Below are 16,103 nucleotides of genomic sequence, written 5' to 3'. Positions count from 1 at the left end.
TTTTGAAAATATACAAAATGGTGAGAAAGCCTAGCCGTATTGTTTTCTGAAAGAAGTACAAGTTGTTTGGATAATAACTTCTTTCAACTTGGTTCACCGTGGTAAACAAAAAGGCTAATCATAAGACTTCATACATTGCTTGTCTCATTTGCGATAGCAAAACTTTTTCTAAATCAGGTCCTCTATACTTTTTCACTATCAGCAGCTTAGTTAGAAAAGTAGTAATATTCTCGCAATTGAGTGTAATTAGGATTAAGACCATTTATCCACGGGGGAAAGGACCAACACAAGAGCTGTACAGCTCATCACGGCGAACCGCTGTTGTGCCCCTGTTTAAGAACTACATGCAATTTTTGTTGGGGTTTTTTCTACTGGTTTTTGTTGGTTATTTTTCTGGATGTTTTTTAATCTACTGGTTTCTATGTCCCGCGAGGGTATCGTATTTAGGTGTACTGCACTTAAATCAAAAAAGGGGTGAGAGGTTTTTCGACCAACCAGAATGCAGCAAAACTAGAATTGTCAATAGAAATTTCAGTGCTATTTTACTGTATTTATTCATAGAGGTTGAGATTCTTAAGTAGGTACCACAAGGGGGGGAGATTGTTAAGTAGATCGCATAAATTAAATTAAGAATTTACTTTTTAGTGTGTACAAAACCTGCTTTTTAAAAAGTTATCAAAGATCAATTTATAATCAAGTTATCTGATTTTTTTTGGCATAAATACTGTTTCTTTTATGAAAGACTAGCTGTATAGCCATTTGTTGCCCAGTACCTAAAATTTGTAATTCAAATGATTTATTGTTCCGATTTTCGTACAGAAAGGAACGGAATACTTGTGCTCGCGGTGGGTTTTTTTCTTCAGACAAGTTTCGACTATTTAACTAGCCATTTTAGACAGTGTTTCTTATATTATTCAAAAGTTATTGCTTTCCTGAGCCTAAATTTTAAAAAAATATTTGACCTGTGATCATTTTTTGTAAAGTTTTGGGGGTTTAAAGATTGCCATTTTGACCAATTTGGGACAGTTAACGCGCGATAAAATTCGCGCTATTAACGCGTAAGCGGAGATTTAATCCTTCTTATAAATCGTTCCAAATGGTTGAACGAAGCTTATTTGCCATAATTGATTTGTTACAAGGAACGAAATTTATCTTTTTGTACTTTAAATGGCGTGCGGGGGGATAATTTTTATAAAAAATTTCAAATTTTAGAAAAAAAAATTTTTTTTTTAAATTTCATTTCATTTTTTTATGTTATAACTGCTGCTCCATAAACCTTAAAAAGCAGTCGGAGTACTTTTTGTACCAGCTTTTTGTAGCTCTTAGTACTTCATTATCGATTTCTTAGTGGTTGATTTCGATATCTTTTAGTGCAATACAAGGAGGTCAATATTTCAAAACTTTTTCCGCGAATAAAATTTTTTGACAAAAAAGTGCTTTTTATCAGAAATTTAGTCTCTAATTAAATTGAGAAGGAATTGTTTATTGGATGATTTCACCTCATATCGTCATTTCATTTGCAGAAAAAAGTTTCTAGGATGACTTTGGGTATGAAAATTTTAAACATTGAGTTTTTCCTTTGTGATTACTGTACAGCGTCTTTGAGCTTGTCTAACCCCCGCACCGAGCGCCCATGGATTCTAATTGATTATAATTGATTGAAGAGACAAAAATAATTGCTTATAATCTATAAAGGATGTAAAATGCAGTCCACGAAATTGATTTTATTGCCCTTATAATCGTTTATTTTTGAAAAAAAAAATCCATTATAATCAATTATAATCCATTTTTTGGCAAGGAATCGTTTTTTTTTGCCAAGATAATCCATTGTAACCGATTATAATCCATTTTATTTTTAGAACTAAATTCGATTTTTTTGTAGCATTTTGGGGGGGGGGGTGATAAACGAGGGGGGTGTCAGTCATTAAGCCCTCCCCAAAGTGTACCAACAAAAAATCCCCCATGTTCAACCATAATGGGGGGGGGGGGCGAATAATGGCGCTTGCGGTGAACTGGCAGGGAGGGAAGGGTAAACTAATGGGGTTGTAAACTGAGAAGAGCTGAAAAAGTAGTGACAAAAAATATCTAAACTTTAATGTGAGAAGTAACGTTTTATCAAACGTAATACGTAGCAAATGCACTAAACAGGAAATAAAATAACTTAAAAGTAAATTCTCAAACAAATCTGTTATAATATATTATAATTGATTATAATGTATTATATTGGCATCAGGATATATTATATTATATATTAGGAATTTAATCCATTTTTAGTGGATTATAATCGTTTATTTTGTAACTGTATTGACACTGACCAACTTATTACAATATAAACGATTATGTGTGCCAGTCGGTCATATTTGGAAGTTTGACCTTGAGAAAAGCAAAAAACACTTGATTTTGGAGTGAAATTTAATTTTTCAAAAATTCGAATGGAACCTGTCATGCACGATTTTCTCGCGATAACTGAAAATCAGAAAAGAGAGGTCAGAACAATTTCAGAACGATTGAGTCACACACGCGGGAAAGTTGTAAAAAAAAGCAGTAGGAAATTGCTATTCGCAATTTCCATCACTATCATAATCGAGAGTAGAGCTGTCCCATCTGTGACAGAGACGAGAGCATTCCCACGAATTGGATTATAGCGACTGGAGTGTTATTCGGAACTCGACTAGAGTGAACCTTCGGTGGAAAGGTGGACAACTTGAGTGTCCTAATGGTTCACAAGAAAACTATTGTCTAGAGTATAAACTCGTTCTCATTGTTAAAACTATAAAACATTAGACTCATTTAGTTACGTTATTTAATTCTTGAGTTAACTACCGACTGGATTATTTCCCACTTCTTGAGCGTGCTACTATGTGAGTACAAATTTAAATTCCTAGAGTGTGTTTTATAATTGTTATGTTGAGGTAAGGCGAGTTTTAGGTTGATCCATCTGAAATGGATCAAAGTTCCACTGTCTAATAAAAAAGCAACTTAACGGATTGTTCCAGCCCGGTTTTTAACGGCGTTCATGTATTTTGGGTATCTAGAGACCTAAGTATGGGGACGTTTCTAATTCTAGAGTGGGGGGATATTTTAGTAGTAGCCTTCAAGCTGTAACGGGTCGTAGTCTCATGTCACAAGCGAACCGAACTGGCTCCGACCGTTCTTGAGGTAGAAAAACACAAGAGATGGTGTCCCTGACCCTTGAGCCAGTGGTTATAGGGCCTATTTTTCTTAAGCCTCATGTGTGACTGCAGTGGACGAATGTTACATAGTGTTTTTATGGCGCTCCTGGGTGTTTACGACATCAAGACTACGGAGTCGAACCCACTTGAGACAGCTTCGGGCTGAATGCCCATTCTAGAGTACCGGCGGTACGGTTCGACAGGAACGTGCAAACCTTCCGGTTGTACCGTGATAGCTTTTTAAGAAAACTCGAGAAAATTTCCTGGTACGCTCTCCGAACGAGGCTTAGCTAACCGAGTAAAGGGGGGCAACTAGGGGGACAAAAACACGAGCAAAAAGACAAAAAGCAAAACAAAAAAAAAAACCAAAAAAGAATAGAAAAAGGAACAAAAACCATAAAACGAAAAAAGACAGTGACTTTGACACCAGATCAGTTGGATCAAACCTTTATATTAATTAAATAGTATACCCATACTGTTTTATAAGTTCGATCGTTTCGATCAACCTAGCAATTTAACCCAGTAACCGTAATAAAGTGCCCGAGTGTGGGGCGTTGTCAAGGGTTTTCAGATAGTTTGGAACTTAGCTGGACCAATAGGAGACTTGACTGGAAGAGGTGACCAGCCGAGTGGGAGGGTTGTTCAGGAGTACCTGAGCTGAACCAATAGGAGACTCGACTGGAAGAGGTGACCGCCCGAGTGGGAAACTGGTTCAGGAACACTTGAGCTGAACCAATAGGAGACTGGACTGGAACAGGTGACCAGTCGAGTGGGAAAGCAGCCAAGAAGGATTTGACAGTTCTCGAGTTCTCAAGTTGGGCAGAACGGGTATCGTTAGAATCCACATTACATTATAGGAGATAAGTGTAAAATTGGATAAGCGAAATCCCCCAGTTTTGAGGAACGTTTTTACTTGAGCAGGCCTGGAAACAGGTCTACGGTTTTCTCTTGAGAGGTTTAGCACCCGGCGCTTAAAGTAATTTTTAGGCTTAAGAAGGGGGGCTAGAAAGGGGGGAGGTTAGAAGGGGGACTGGTTAAGTTAGAGGTTGGCGGTTGTAAATTGTAAAAAGGGGGAAATTAGAGTAACTAATTAGTCGACATCGTTGACTTAGTTACATTAGAAATTAACACGCGTTGGTAATATTAGGTGGAGATCGAAATTTGAACTCGAGTTAAGGAAGGTACCCTGGTCGGATTGGTAGGGGGGAAGGGACATAGACAGTTTTTGTAATACCCCATAAGATCGCTAGCAGGGGGGAAGGAAAACGCGTGGCAATTAGGTACCAGACATATTTTTTAGACGAAAGGTAGACATTGGTCACCTTTGAATTTCAGGTGGACTCATTTTTCTGTTTTTATGATTTTTCTTACTTAGATTTTTGTTGCATTTTAGTGAGGATTTGTGTTTGGTTTTATACGAACAGGTGATCACAAGATACATGCGCACCTACATTGAAATAGAAACAACCAAAAAGAAGAGGGGGGTCAGCATTTGGCTTTTAAGAGAGGGTTTTTGGGAAAATTTTACTAGAGCTTGAGTGGTGGTACAAGGTACGGTGATTCAAGAAGACCCTACAACGAGGAAGACACTCCGTGACGAGTCTTGGGACAGTACCGAAGAAGTCTTGACTTACCCACACCGAAAATTTGATGATAAAGAAGCTCAAGGAAGTGAGGGAAACAAGCGGATTGGAACTGGAGGAAGAAGAACCAGAGCCTACCATAGGAAGGAATTTCAAAACAGACATGCAACAGTTGAAGAACCGATATGATGATGTCAACAGCCAATTAGGGAGCCTGGAAAGGAGAATGGACACAATGAGCAAGAGTCAAGCCGAGAGTTCGTGTGCAATACAGGCGAAGTTGGATGCAATCTTGAGAGGTTCTACTCCACAAGAAAGACCGGCAGCGGATCGTACGCAAGGCACCAGAGTTGACTTTGTAGAACCACAAAGGAACAAACGGCAATCGACACCGTTGCCCTTAACCAGGGATGCGATAAGCATAGCACCAACAGCTGCGAAAACAATAATGAAGAATGGAACGTCGAATACAACGACTGGTCCGGGAGATGCAACAGCTAACAGCAACACAGGACCGGATGCTATGACATGGGCCAGCACTTGGGAGATGATGAACAGGACTCTAGAGGCCTTCGCCACGAGGAACACTGACTCGAGCGACAGGAGAGAGGGAAAAACAAGAAAGACATTCAAGAAGCCAAAAGAATTCAAGGACGACTCCGATGGATGCATTGACACTTGGGTGGAAGTGATGAGATTACATCTAGAACAAGATAACTTGAGTGACGAAAGACAAGCATGTACAGCCATACTGAGCAACTTGGAAGGAACGGCATTAAAATGCGTGGTCGCAAAGAAGGAGGAAGAACGCGACACCGCGGACAAGATCTTCGAGATATTACTGAATCGATTCGGGTCAGGCATGAAGGGTCACCAAGCGATGATGCGATTTGAAAAGAGAAGGCAGAGGGACGACGAGTCAATAGATCGGTTCCTAGATGACCTCGAGAGCTTGAGAAGGAGGAGTGACCCAGAGGAGTCGACAAATAGACGGAACTTTAGCATTGCCTCGAAGTTCATCGATGGGGTGAAAAGTGATGACTTAAGGACAATGTTAGCAACATACTACACATTGTCGAAGGACAGCGCACCCACCCCAGAAGAAATGAGACAGAAATCAAGAGAATACATGCTGATGAAACCTAAGAAGTACTCATATTCTGAAAACAGGAACACGCAAGGGGGAAGCCAACCCCAGAGGTCATCATGGTACAAACCTAGAGATGATATGGACAAGCGCAGATCATGCGCGAACTGCGGGTCAGCGGATCATCATGTGGCTGACTGCACAACGTACAAACAAGGCATGAAGAGCCTAGGTTATGCACCGGATGAAGAGGATATGAGCCAGATGGAGGAACACGAGTACTATAATGGCTTAATCATCAAGATAGGCGCCAGATGCTTCTTCTGTAACCAGGAGGGGCACTTCAGAATGGATTGTCCCTTGTTCTGGGAAGCGGTCAAGGACCAGAATCACCCCAAACATAAGTTGGCATTAGCGGCGGTGCAGAATCAACGGAACAGGCAAAACGAGTTTGAATCTAGGAACTTAGGAGCACCAAACACCGAATTGCCGACGAAGACAGTGAAAGCTGTAACACATGTTAGCGGTGCGTTAGAGTCCGCGGCCGGGAGCTCTCTAGAGATAAATTATGAGAAAGCGGCGACGGAAGCAATTGCCAAAGTGAAACAAGATCTGGCTGCGAAAGAAATAGAGCAACGACTAAAGTTGGAGATTGAAAGACAGAATTTTAACGAAGCATTAACCGGATCGAACTCAGTACCAGAGGCTAGAACGGGCTCAACAAAGGACGGGAATTGTAACACCGTGAAAATGGTGACAGGTAAACCTTTTGGAATATCGAAAATCGGAGCAAGAATAATGTCGATAATCACAGTGGGCGGCCACGAAGTAACCAGAAACTTGAGCGAGCCAAGCGACCAGACGATAATGCACATTGACGTGTATGCAGACTACTTGAGTGGAATAAGTCCACAGACGACTTCTAGAGCGCTCAGAGCACTACTCACGAGAGGGGGCAGCAAGTCGGTACGTGTTGATAACAGGTACACTGAAGCTTATGGTCCACACGAGGTGATGCTGAATATAGATGGAATCAACATCTATACCAAGACGATGATAACATGCGACGAAGACCTAATTGGACAAATCTATGTAGGGAAAGAAGAGTTGAAAGTAAGATCGATCGGACACTGTGCCATGCTTGAAGAAGATGCAATGCACATCAGGACGGAAGCAGACGTGACAGGGCACGTGCTAGACATAAATGGCAAAAAGACTCAGTTGCGTGGATTACTTGACACGGGAGCAGTCTTGAGCGTCATACCAATCGAAACATGGGAAAAGATGGGCTTTGACAAAGGTGACTTGATAGACTCGAGAATACGGCTGTCAGCTGCAAACAAAGGGGCCCTACGGGTGCTGGGCAGGACGCCGATAATAGCCCTCAATTTGGGGGAACGTAACCTGTGGATGAGCTTCATCGTGGTAGAAAACCTAGATGAATCTGACCAATTCATTTTGGGCAGAGACTTCATCAGGAATTTCGACGTAACGATAGATCTAAATAATGCAATGTTCAGGATACGGAACCCGGATAGGAGGTACGCAATCAAACCGGTAAATTTAATAATGGCAAATGAGAACAAAGCACCGGTATTCTTGAGTAGGAGAGTGAGGTTAAAAGCTAATGAAGCGGCAATCGTAAGCTTGAGGATGAAAAATTATAATGAACTAAGTGACAACAAGCAAGTGTGTATAGTTCCAAATCCTAATAGTCAAAGCGCTGCTGTTTTAGGAAGATCATTTTCGATAACGAAGAGCGGCCTCTGCGTCAGTGTCTTGTTGAATACCCTTGATATACCGATCACGATACAGAGAGGGAGGAAGCTGGGATATGCTTTACCGGTTAAAACTCGATATGAAACAATTGAAAACTCAAAACAAAATGAAGTTGTTGATTGTCCCAACCACAGGGACAAAATTTGTATCTTGAGACGATTGCAGAGAATAAAAGATTCTTCAGGTCTTATCAAATCACTTAAGTCAGAAACGGACGATGGGCTCTCGAGCTGTTCGAACTTTCCAGAGCGACACACACCAGATAAAATGCAAACTGATAAACCGGTTCTGCCGGAGATTGAACATTTAAGGGGCAAACTGAAAGATGAACAGCTCGAAGCTATCAAGGACGTACTAGAGCGGAACGAGGAGGTTTTTTCAAGGCATAAGGCGGATATCGGGTGTTGTAATTTTGTTGAACATGAAATAGAACTTGAGGAAAACGCGGTACCACACAGGGAGGGGGCGAGGCGCATGACCCCACACAAATCGGACGCGTGTAGAAAAGAAATCGAAACGTTACTAGAGTATGACATGATAGAACCATCCAAGTCACCGTGGGCGTGTGGAGTAGTGATGGCCAAAAAGAAAGGCGACCAGTTAAGGTTTTGTTGTGACTTTCGATACCTGAACTCCGTCACGGTGAAGGATGCCTATCCCATACCTAGAATTGATGAGAGCCTCTCGAAGTTAGGTGATGCGAAATTTTTTACGACTCTTGATTTAGGCTCGGCCTTTTGGCAGGTACCATTAAGGAAGCAAGACAGGGACAAGACAGGGTTCGCCTGCGAGTTGGGTCTGTTTCAATGGAAACGGATGCCGTTTGGACTCTGCAATGCAACAGCCACGTTTCAGCGGCTGATGGCACACGCGTTGATAGGCGTGACGAAGAAGTACGGCAACCTGGTAATGTGCTACGTGGAAGACGTGGTAATAGCAACGCCAACACTAGAAGACCACATCGAGAGGCTTGACGAGGTGTTCGCGTGCATGAAAAGATCGGGGCTGAAGTGTAAACCATCAAAGTGCGAGATACTCAAGGACTCGATTAAATACTTGGGCAGGATGGTAGATAAACACGGTATCAGACCTGATCCAGACGCCGTGGAAGCAGTCCTAACCTGGAAATCACCGAAGACGGAGCACCAGCTGATGAGCTTCCTGGGTTTCGCCAACTATTATAGAGAATTCATCAAGGGCTATGCGGACAAGGTATACCCGATGCAACAATTAATGAGACATAAGGGCAAGAAGTTCACGTGGAACAACGCGGCAGAAGAGTCATTCCAGAGAATAAAGAAAGAGCTGTGTGAGGCACCAGTACTGGGTATGCCGACTGAGAAGGGGATGTACGTGCTAGACACGGATGCGTCAGTAGTCGCTATTTCTGGGATTCTCCATCAAGAACAAGAATGGAATGGGAAGACAGTCTTGAGACCAATAGCATACGGGAGCAAGGTCCTAAGTGACACAGAAATGAAGTACGGAGCACCGAAAGCAGAGATGTTCGCGGTGGTCACCTTTGTCGAAAAATACAGAGCATACTTAGGCAGTGAGCCCTTCAAGCTGCGAGTCGACAACCGAGCACTAAGCTGGCTGAAAACGTACTCAATGGACCAGAGCTATATTGGGAGGTGGATAGTTCGCTTGGATGGATACAAAATGATAATTGAGCACAGAACACGAGATAAACATCAAAATGCTGACAGCTTGAGTAAGAAGACGGAGTTCTACGAGAGGCAAGAACAAAGAGAGGCGGACAGACCTGAGATCAAAGACGGCTTCTCCTTTATGGACAAAGAAACGTACGACAGTCTTCCACTCACGAGATGGCTGGACAAATCAGGCAAACCGATTGAAGATCATCCCGAATTGCCGAAAGAGCCTCTTGAAAAGACCATCTTGAAGAAAAGCAGAGGGATTCCGATAGGAATAATGCTCAAGTCCAAGATCGTGAGGGAAACACTCAAGGCAAAAGGTTATGATCTCATCCAGGTAGAGGAGGGAACGGTCCGAATAGATGAAGACTTAATGAGGTTGCTTGAGAAACTATCAGATGACAAGGCCGTGATCCAAGGGAAAGGTCAGGAGGCACCGGAACTAACCATACTTCGGAGAGAAGAAACAGTGAACAATACTGACGTCTCAAAAGGAAGCATCACTGATAGCAAGGAAGTTGTGCGATCACTAGTTGAAAAAATCCCCGAAAAAATTCTGGAGCAGACAAAAGTCAGGAATAAGAAAGTAACATTCAGAGAAGAAGTTGAACACCTGGGACTAGATCAAGAGTCCGGGGAGTGGTCCAGATTCATGGAAGAAGACGAAACCGGAGAAGGGAAATTGTCCGGGGAGCGTGAAGAATGGGATGAAGACTCGGATGAGAGCAGCGAAGACCAAGACAGTCTATGCATGATACTGGCGGAGGAGAAGATAAGACAGCACGACAGGGAATTACAGACGGATCCATCTTCAGGGACGTACAATCTGGAAATACAAGAGGTACGAGGTGGTGAAGAGCTCGAGAAAATAGCAGTTTCAAGAAAACCACTAAGGGAACTATCGTGCAACTCAAACGTCAGAACGAATCTGGTACCAGAAGACGACATGAAAATCGTGAAAAGGATGATATGTGTGAAACTGAGCGATGACATCCACAACCCTGGTGAGATGAATGGACAGATCATGGCGCTAAAGGAGCACGTTAAGGCGAGATACAGGCTGTCTGACCTAATAAGGGCCCAGAAGAATGACAAAATGACAAGTAACCTCTCCAAATGGATCCATTCGGGAGTCAAGGAGAAGGGGGAACTTGAGGAAGACAGCTACAAGATCTTGAGCCAGTTCTACAAAGAAAAGAGAGACTTACTTTATCACACAGCTGAAGGGGTGGTAGCGTGCAAGAGAAGAGATGAGGAAAAAATATTACACAAACACAACCTCATCATACTACCACAATTGTACCAAACGGAGGTGCTTTTCAGATCACACGACCAGATGGGCCACCAGGGGATAGATAAAGTACAACAAAGGATACTTCACAGGTTTGACTGGCCGGGAATGAGAAAAGCTTGCGAGAGATGGGTGAATGCCTGCCTAGCATGCCTTCAAGTAAAAGACCCAAGGAAGATGAAGTTTCCCCTCAAGTCTGTCGAGAGTTCGGAATTCAATGAGGTGGTGCAGATAGACCATCAGAAAATCTGCATGACGGAGTCGGGTTATAACCAAATACTAGTTATAATAGATCACTTCACCAAGTTGGCGGAAGCGGTTCCGTGCCAGACAGCCTCAGCGGAGGAGACATGTGATCACCTGATAACGCATTGGATATCGCGGTATGGTTGTCCAATGACTTTCCAGTCGGACAACGGCAAGGCTTTTGTGGGGGACTTGACAAAAGAATTGATGAAGAGATCACACATTGCTCAAGCACACTCGACGACCTATCATCCACAGACCAATGGGTTGGTAGAAAGACAGAACAGGACACTGGTCAACATGCTCAGGGTGTACTGCTCGAGATACATGACGGACTGGGACAAATACCTGCCACAGGTAGTAGGAGCCTATAATAGTACTCAGCACTCAACGACGGGTATCAGTCCTTTCATGATGTTGACAGGCAGGGAAAGGGCAATGCCTATAACATTCTTCTACCCGGAGTACGAGGGGAAGAGGACGTCACCTCAAGCATACGTGAAGGAAGCGATCAAAAGACAACAAGAGCTAAACGAGCTATGTCGGAGAAACACGGCGCAAGCGCAAATGAGGCAACGCAAGAAATATGACGAAAAGATACTAAGAGCAAAGCCATACGAAGTGGGCCAATACGTGTGGGTCTTCCAAAATGTCATACCGCCCAAGGGAACAAAGAAACTACTCAAGAAATGGAGAGGACCGTTCATGATTACGGAAGTACATCAACAAGGACGGTTCTATCGCTTGAGTACAGGGCGAGCAGCACATTACGAAAATCTGAAGCCTCACGTCCCGTCCCCGGAGGACTGGTGCCTGCCAAAAGATATGGAAGGTCTTGAGTACCTGGTGGTGGAACCAGCGTGCGAAGTGAATGAGAAAGGCACTAGAGAGAAAAATGATGGTAATGAGAACTTGAGTTTGGACGACAACGAAAAGATAGAAGTGGAGTCGGATGCAGGTTCATTTGTAGAAGAAGACTGGAACGACCCAGAGCAAAACGAGGTACCGAAGTGGATGGAGCCGGATCGACCAACACCACCGGAAACCAGGACTGGCAATCGTAAACGAACAGGTATGAGGTACAATAGGTACGGGGATGACTTCTTGATCGATAAGATACAGCCAGACAAGTTGGGCGATGAACTACTAAGCGCAGGCGAACTGGAAGCCGAAGAGGAATGGCAGGTCATTGACGATGGTGGACATTATCCGCAGGATGATTACTCGACGCCAGAATTGGAGACGGATCTCGAGCAGAGTGAAATAGAAAGGAGGGAGAACACGAACTTGAGGATTCTAGAGTGGATGCGTGATGTCAAAGACGAGAGCCGCGAAGGACAAAGCATTCAGCAAATCGATGTATCAGCAGCAAATTACATGAAGACAGAGGACCCTCTTTTCGGATGGACAGCAACAGACAGGCCACTGGACATCCCTAAGGACAATTCAGACCCGACTACATCGACGGGGACGTCGATAAATATTTTTGTCCGGGGAGTGGGGGTAGGACTTACCCACACCGAAAATTTGATGATAAAGAAGCTCAAGGAAGTGAGGGAAACAAGCGGATTGGAACTGGAGGAAGAAGAACCAGAGCCTACCATAGGAAGGAATTTCAAAACGAAATTCGAAATACCCAATGAATACTCAGAGAACATCATGATAACGGATAGCGACTTCATCCTGTCAAACAGGACCAGCGCGATCTGCATCATGGCGGACATGAGTTTCAAATCAAGATTGGAGGCTGACTTCAAAAGAGAGTACCAGAACGTAGAGTTTCTGTTCAGACAGAGGCCAGGACTGGGAGGCATGGCAGCGCTTCCACCGTCAGTGGCACAAGTCCCGGGCAAATACCTCTGCTTCCTAGTAACGAGAGTCAACAACAAAAACACAATTGATCCCGAACACGTGATATTGGCACTGACAAGACTACGTGACTTCATGATTGAAAGAGGAATAGTGGAGGTCTCGATGCCGGTGTACGACCCAAACAGGGGCAAACTGAGCTCGAGGGAATTGTATGCTATCCTACATGTGGTCTTTGCAGAAACAGAGATAATGGTGCATCTTCACAAGAAGTACTACTTGAGCATCGCCTGAGTCGGGTACATGGAGGTATCAGGTCGGGTGTGAGGGAGGAGTCTTGAGTTAGGTACTGGGGTGCGGCGCAGGTAAAGGGATCTTAAGATGTGATTGGCATGACAATTGAATTTTAAAAGAAAGAATTGATGGTGCTAAAACATAAAATGTATCTGCATGTTCTTAAGGGAAATCCAATCGAATTGCTTTAAGTGATATGCGAATGATAAGATTTTAACCATATGGGTAGAAGGGGGGTCTCTAGGTTAGGAACGTGACATGCTAAGTTTTAATGAGCTTTCTGTTTTCAGATCAAGTTTGAAAAACAAAGTTGAAAATCCAACTACACTCAAGCCAGAAACAGAAAGAGAGAATCTTGATTGAACACGCGATAATCCGAATCTACAGCAAGTACTTGCAAGAGAACATTTCTAGAGAATTCTTGAATTGGGTAATACTTGAGTTGGTAAGGTAATTCTTGAGTTGGTAAGGTAATTCTTGAGCTGGTTAACATCTACCTACATACATCCCGAAGTTACAAAGAATGGCAGACCGATTCTGGAACTCCGTGCCCGCGGCCCTGAGGAAGCCCACTCTTGATGAGCTGTACAGGCGCCTGAGGGACTTGGACTATACCCAAATAGACGAGAGAATGGCGGTGATGCTGAATGCCATCCTCCAGTTGGAGGACCAGGGCGAGTGCAGGGAGTCTGCAACGGAGGCTGTCTTGATGATCGGCTACACCACCGAGGGAATATCGAACCAAGAACAGACCAGATGGTTGTCTTGGAATGTGGATGGAGGAGTAAGGGGTTTTGACTTGGCAAGGAATCCTGGCCTGAATAACAATACCGAATATGGCGCAGGGGAATTCCCACTACCGACTAGGCCAACAGTAAGGTCCACCAGCCAGAGCTCGAGTAGGGTGCCATCGATGTCACGAATGCAACAGACGACCGAGGCATATCCGGATCTAGGTGTTCTAAAGAAAGAGCTCGAGAAGACGCAGAAGGAAAGGAATAAGGCGAACCTCGATCGGGATCAGGCAAATCTGGATCGGGAGAAGGTTCAGCTGGAAAGGGACCAGGCGGTCAATGAGCGAGACCAGGCTCTGAGGTTGCTTGAGATACAAAAAGCTGAGCATCAACAGGAGTTAAGGGTGCGGGAGAACGCCGCAAATCGTGATCAACTGAGGTCGGAATTAGACAGAATAGAACAACGACAACGCGAGCTTGATGCACAGAAGGGAGCCAGGCCGAAGGAGCGAGTGGTCACCAGCTCGAGGCCAGAGTCACGTATGGAGGTGGATGAGGCCCCCAGAGCAAGAGCACGGTTCAACCTTGACCGCGAGGCCCGTGAACACATGAGTGAAGGGTTGGAAGTTTGGATACCGAATGACGCAACGTCTTCCTTGCGTAGCCTAGAGACGCAACCCATACGCCCACTGATGGATGTGGAGCTGCCGGGATATACCCCAACCTCGACCTCGAGTGACGGTCAGGTGAGCGGCGGCTCATCGCGTCTGAGAGAACTGGGCGAGAGATTGCGACAAAAGAGTCGTGAGAGTTCGGCAAGACCGGAGCCTCCCCCGACGTGGAGGGAGCAGCCGGTTAGGAGTGTCGTGATCTTGAGTTATAAGAAGAATACAGAGGGGAGGTACCACAGGCACAATCGGCTGGACTGGAGTACGGAGCAGAAAGCTAGGAGAGACTGCTTTCATGATGCGGCCTGGGTGCAATACATGGCGCCACCCCGGGTACCAGAAGGTGCGGTTCATCTAATCGTAGGGGACAGCCTGGTGCGGGTGTTGACCCGGATCCGATCGCACTGGCAGACGGGAATCTTGAGTTTCGCTGGAGCTGCCACGCCACAGATGTTAGCAACGCTTGACATGCTGGGGATGACCAAAGTATACACGGTGACCCTGATGATCGGGACCAACGATGTATCAAGGGGTGAAGCGAGGAAAATAACAAGGCTGCACGATAAGGTGAGCTGCCTTTCTGAGGAACTGAGGATTCAGATGGACCCCATCTTGTTGACGATATGTACTGTCCCCTACAACATGATGTTTGATCAGCACGCCTTGGAGATGAACGAGAAGGTGCGGAACCTAAACAAGGGGATAAGAGACATCCACCGGAAGAGTGTGCTCCCTGTCAGACTGTTGGACGTGGCAGAGCGCATGGAGAAAGAGGGACTCCAGTGATGGAATCCATTTTGATAGACCGAGGGGAGCAGAGTGGCTAAACGACGTCTTCCAAGAACACATAAATGCGCTGGAGGCGGATCTGCTAGAGACAGCCCAATTCACTTTAGGACCACCTCCGAACCCACCATTCCTGGCCTCAAGGGCCTTGTCTGTTCGCTTGGGACCGAGAGTTGACACTAGAGACAGTTCAAGGAGCAGCCAGACCAGATTGCAGAGTGCCACGCCAATGGAGTCTGAGGAGGTGACGTCATCAACACCTCCAAGCTCGGCGATATCCTCAGTGGTAGTGGCAGAGAGCAAACGGGAAAATAAGTCTATGGAGACCGCTCGCTTGAGATATCCTGAGAAGGTGAAAGAACTGGATCTAGAGAGTTTGGAATGCAGGCAAGAATTGGCGGAAACCCTGGGGATCGAACGAGTATCACACGAGGATTTGAATAGGCATCATTGCGTGGACTGGTTGAAAGCTCATGAGGCGCACTTCTCGAGAGCGAAGTTGATGGAGACCACAGACCTGACGGGAATTCCCACAAAAACGATCATGGGACCCATTTACTACAGACCTCTCAAGCTGCTGGGGAGTCCGGGACTTATAGCAGAACCTCCCAAGCACCGAACTAGCATCGCCAGGATCAGGTTGGCAACCCCGGCACAGTTGAAGGTGGTAGACAAGCTACTCAATCCGGGAGGAACGGGATTGCCAGATGCCGCTTACGAAGGCTCGAAATTGGCGGAAGATCCCAGGTACGGGAAGCCCTGTGGGAGTACCCAGCTGGCCAAAACCCTGGCAGTGTATGATAGAGCAGACCCAGCTGCTGCGAGAGTAGTCATTGTGGCGGGATCAGACTTCGAAGGAACGTCTCCCAAGTTGTTCTGGCCGGAGACTTTGATATACTCTTTGCCAGGTGCTGAATTGAATCAGATGTTAACTCTGGTAGTGGCAATAAAGTCGGAGATGCCCTGTGAACCTGAGCTGCTGTTGTTTGCAGGGA

At 45.0% G+C, this 16,103-nt stretch overlaps 1 protein-coding gene across 3 annotated transcripts in view; it reads left to right on the top strand.

The window, feature by feature from the left end:
- LOC134849099 (coiled-coil domain-containing protein 181-like) overlaps positions 1–16,103 on the top strand; it is a 479,610-nt gene that overhangs the window by 226,546 nt on the left and 236,961 nt on the right. The gene's annotated exons all lie outside the window — the stretch shown is intronic.

This window comes from Symsagittifera roscoffensis, chromosome 1, assembly GCF_963678635.1.
Source record: "Symsagittifera roscoffensis chromosome 1, txSymRosc1.1, whole genome shotgun sequence".
NCBI lineage: Eukaryota > Metazoa > Xenacoelomorpha > Acoela > Convolutidae > Symsagittifera > Symsagittifera roscoffensis.
The sequence above is the reverse complement of the archived record's forward strand: the minus strand, read 5'-3'. Positions and strand labels throughout refer to the sequence as shown.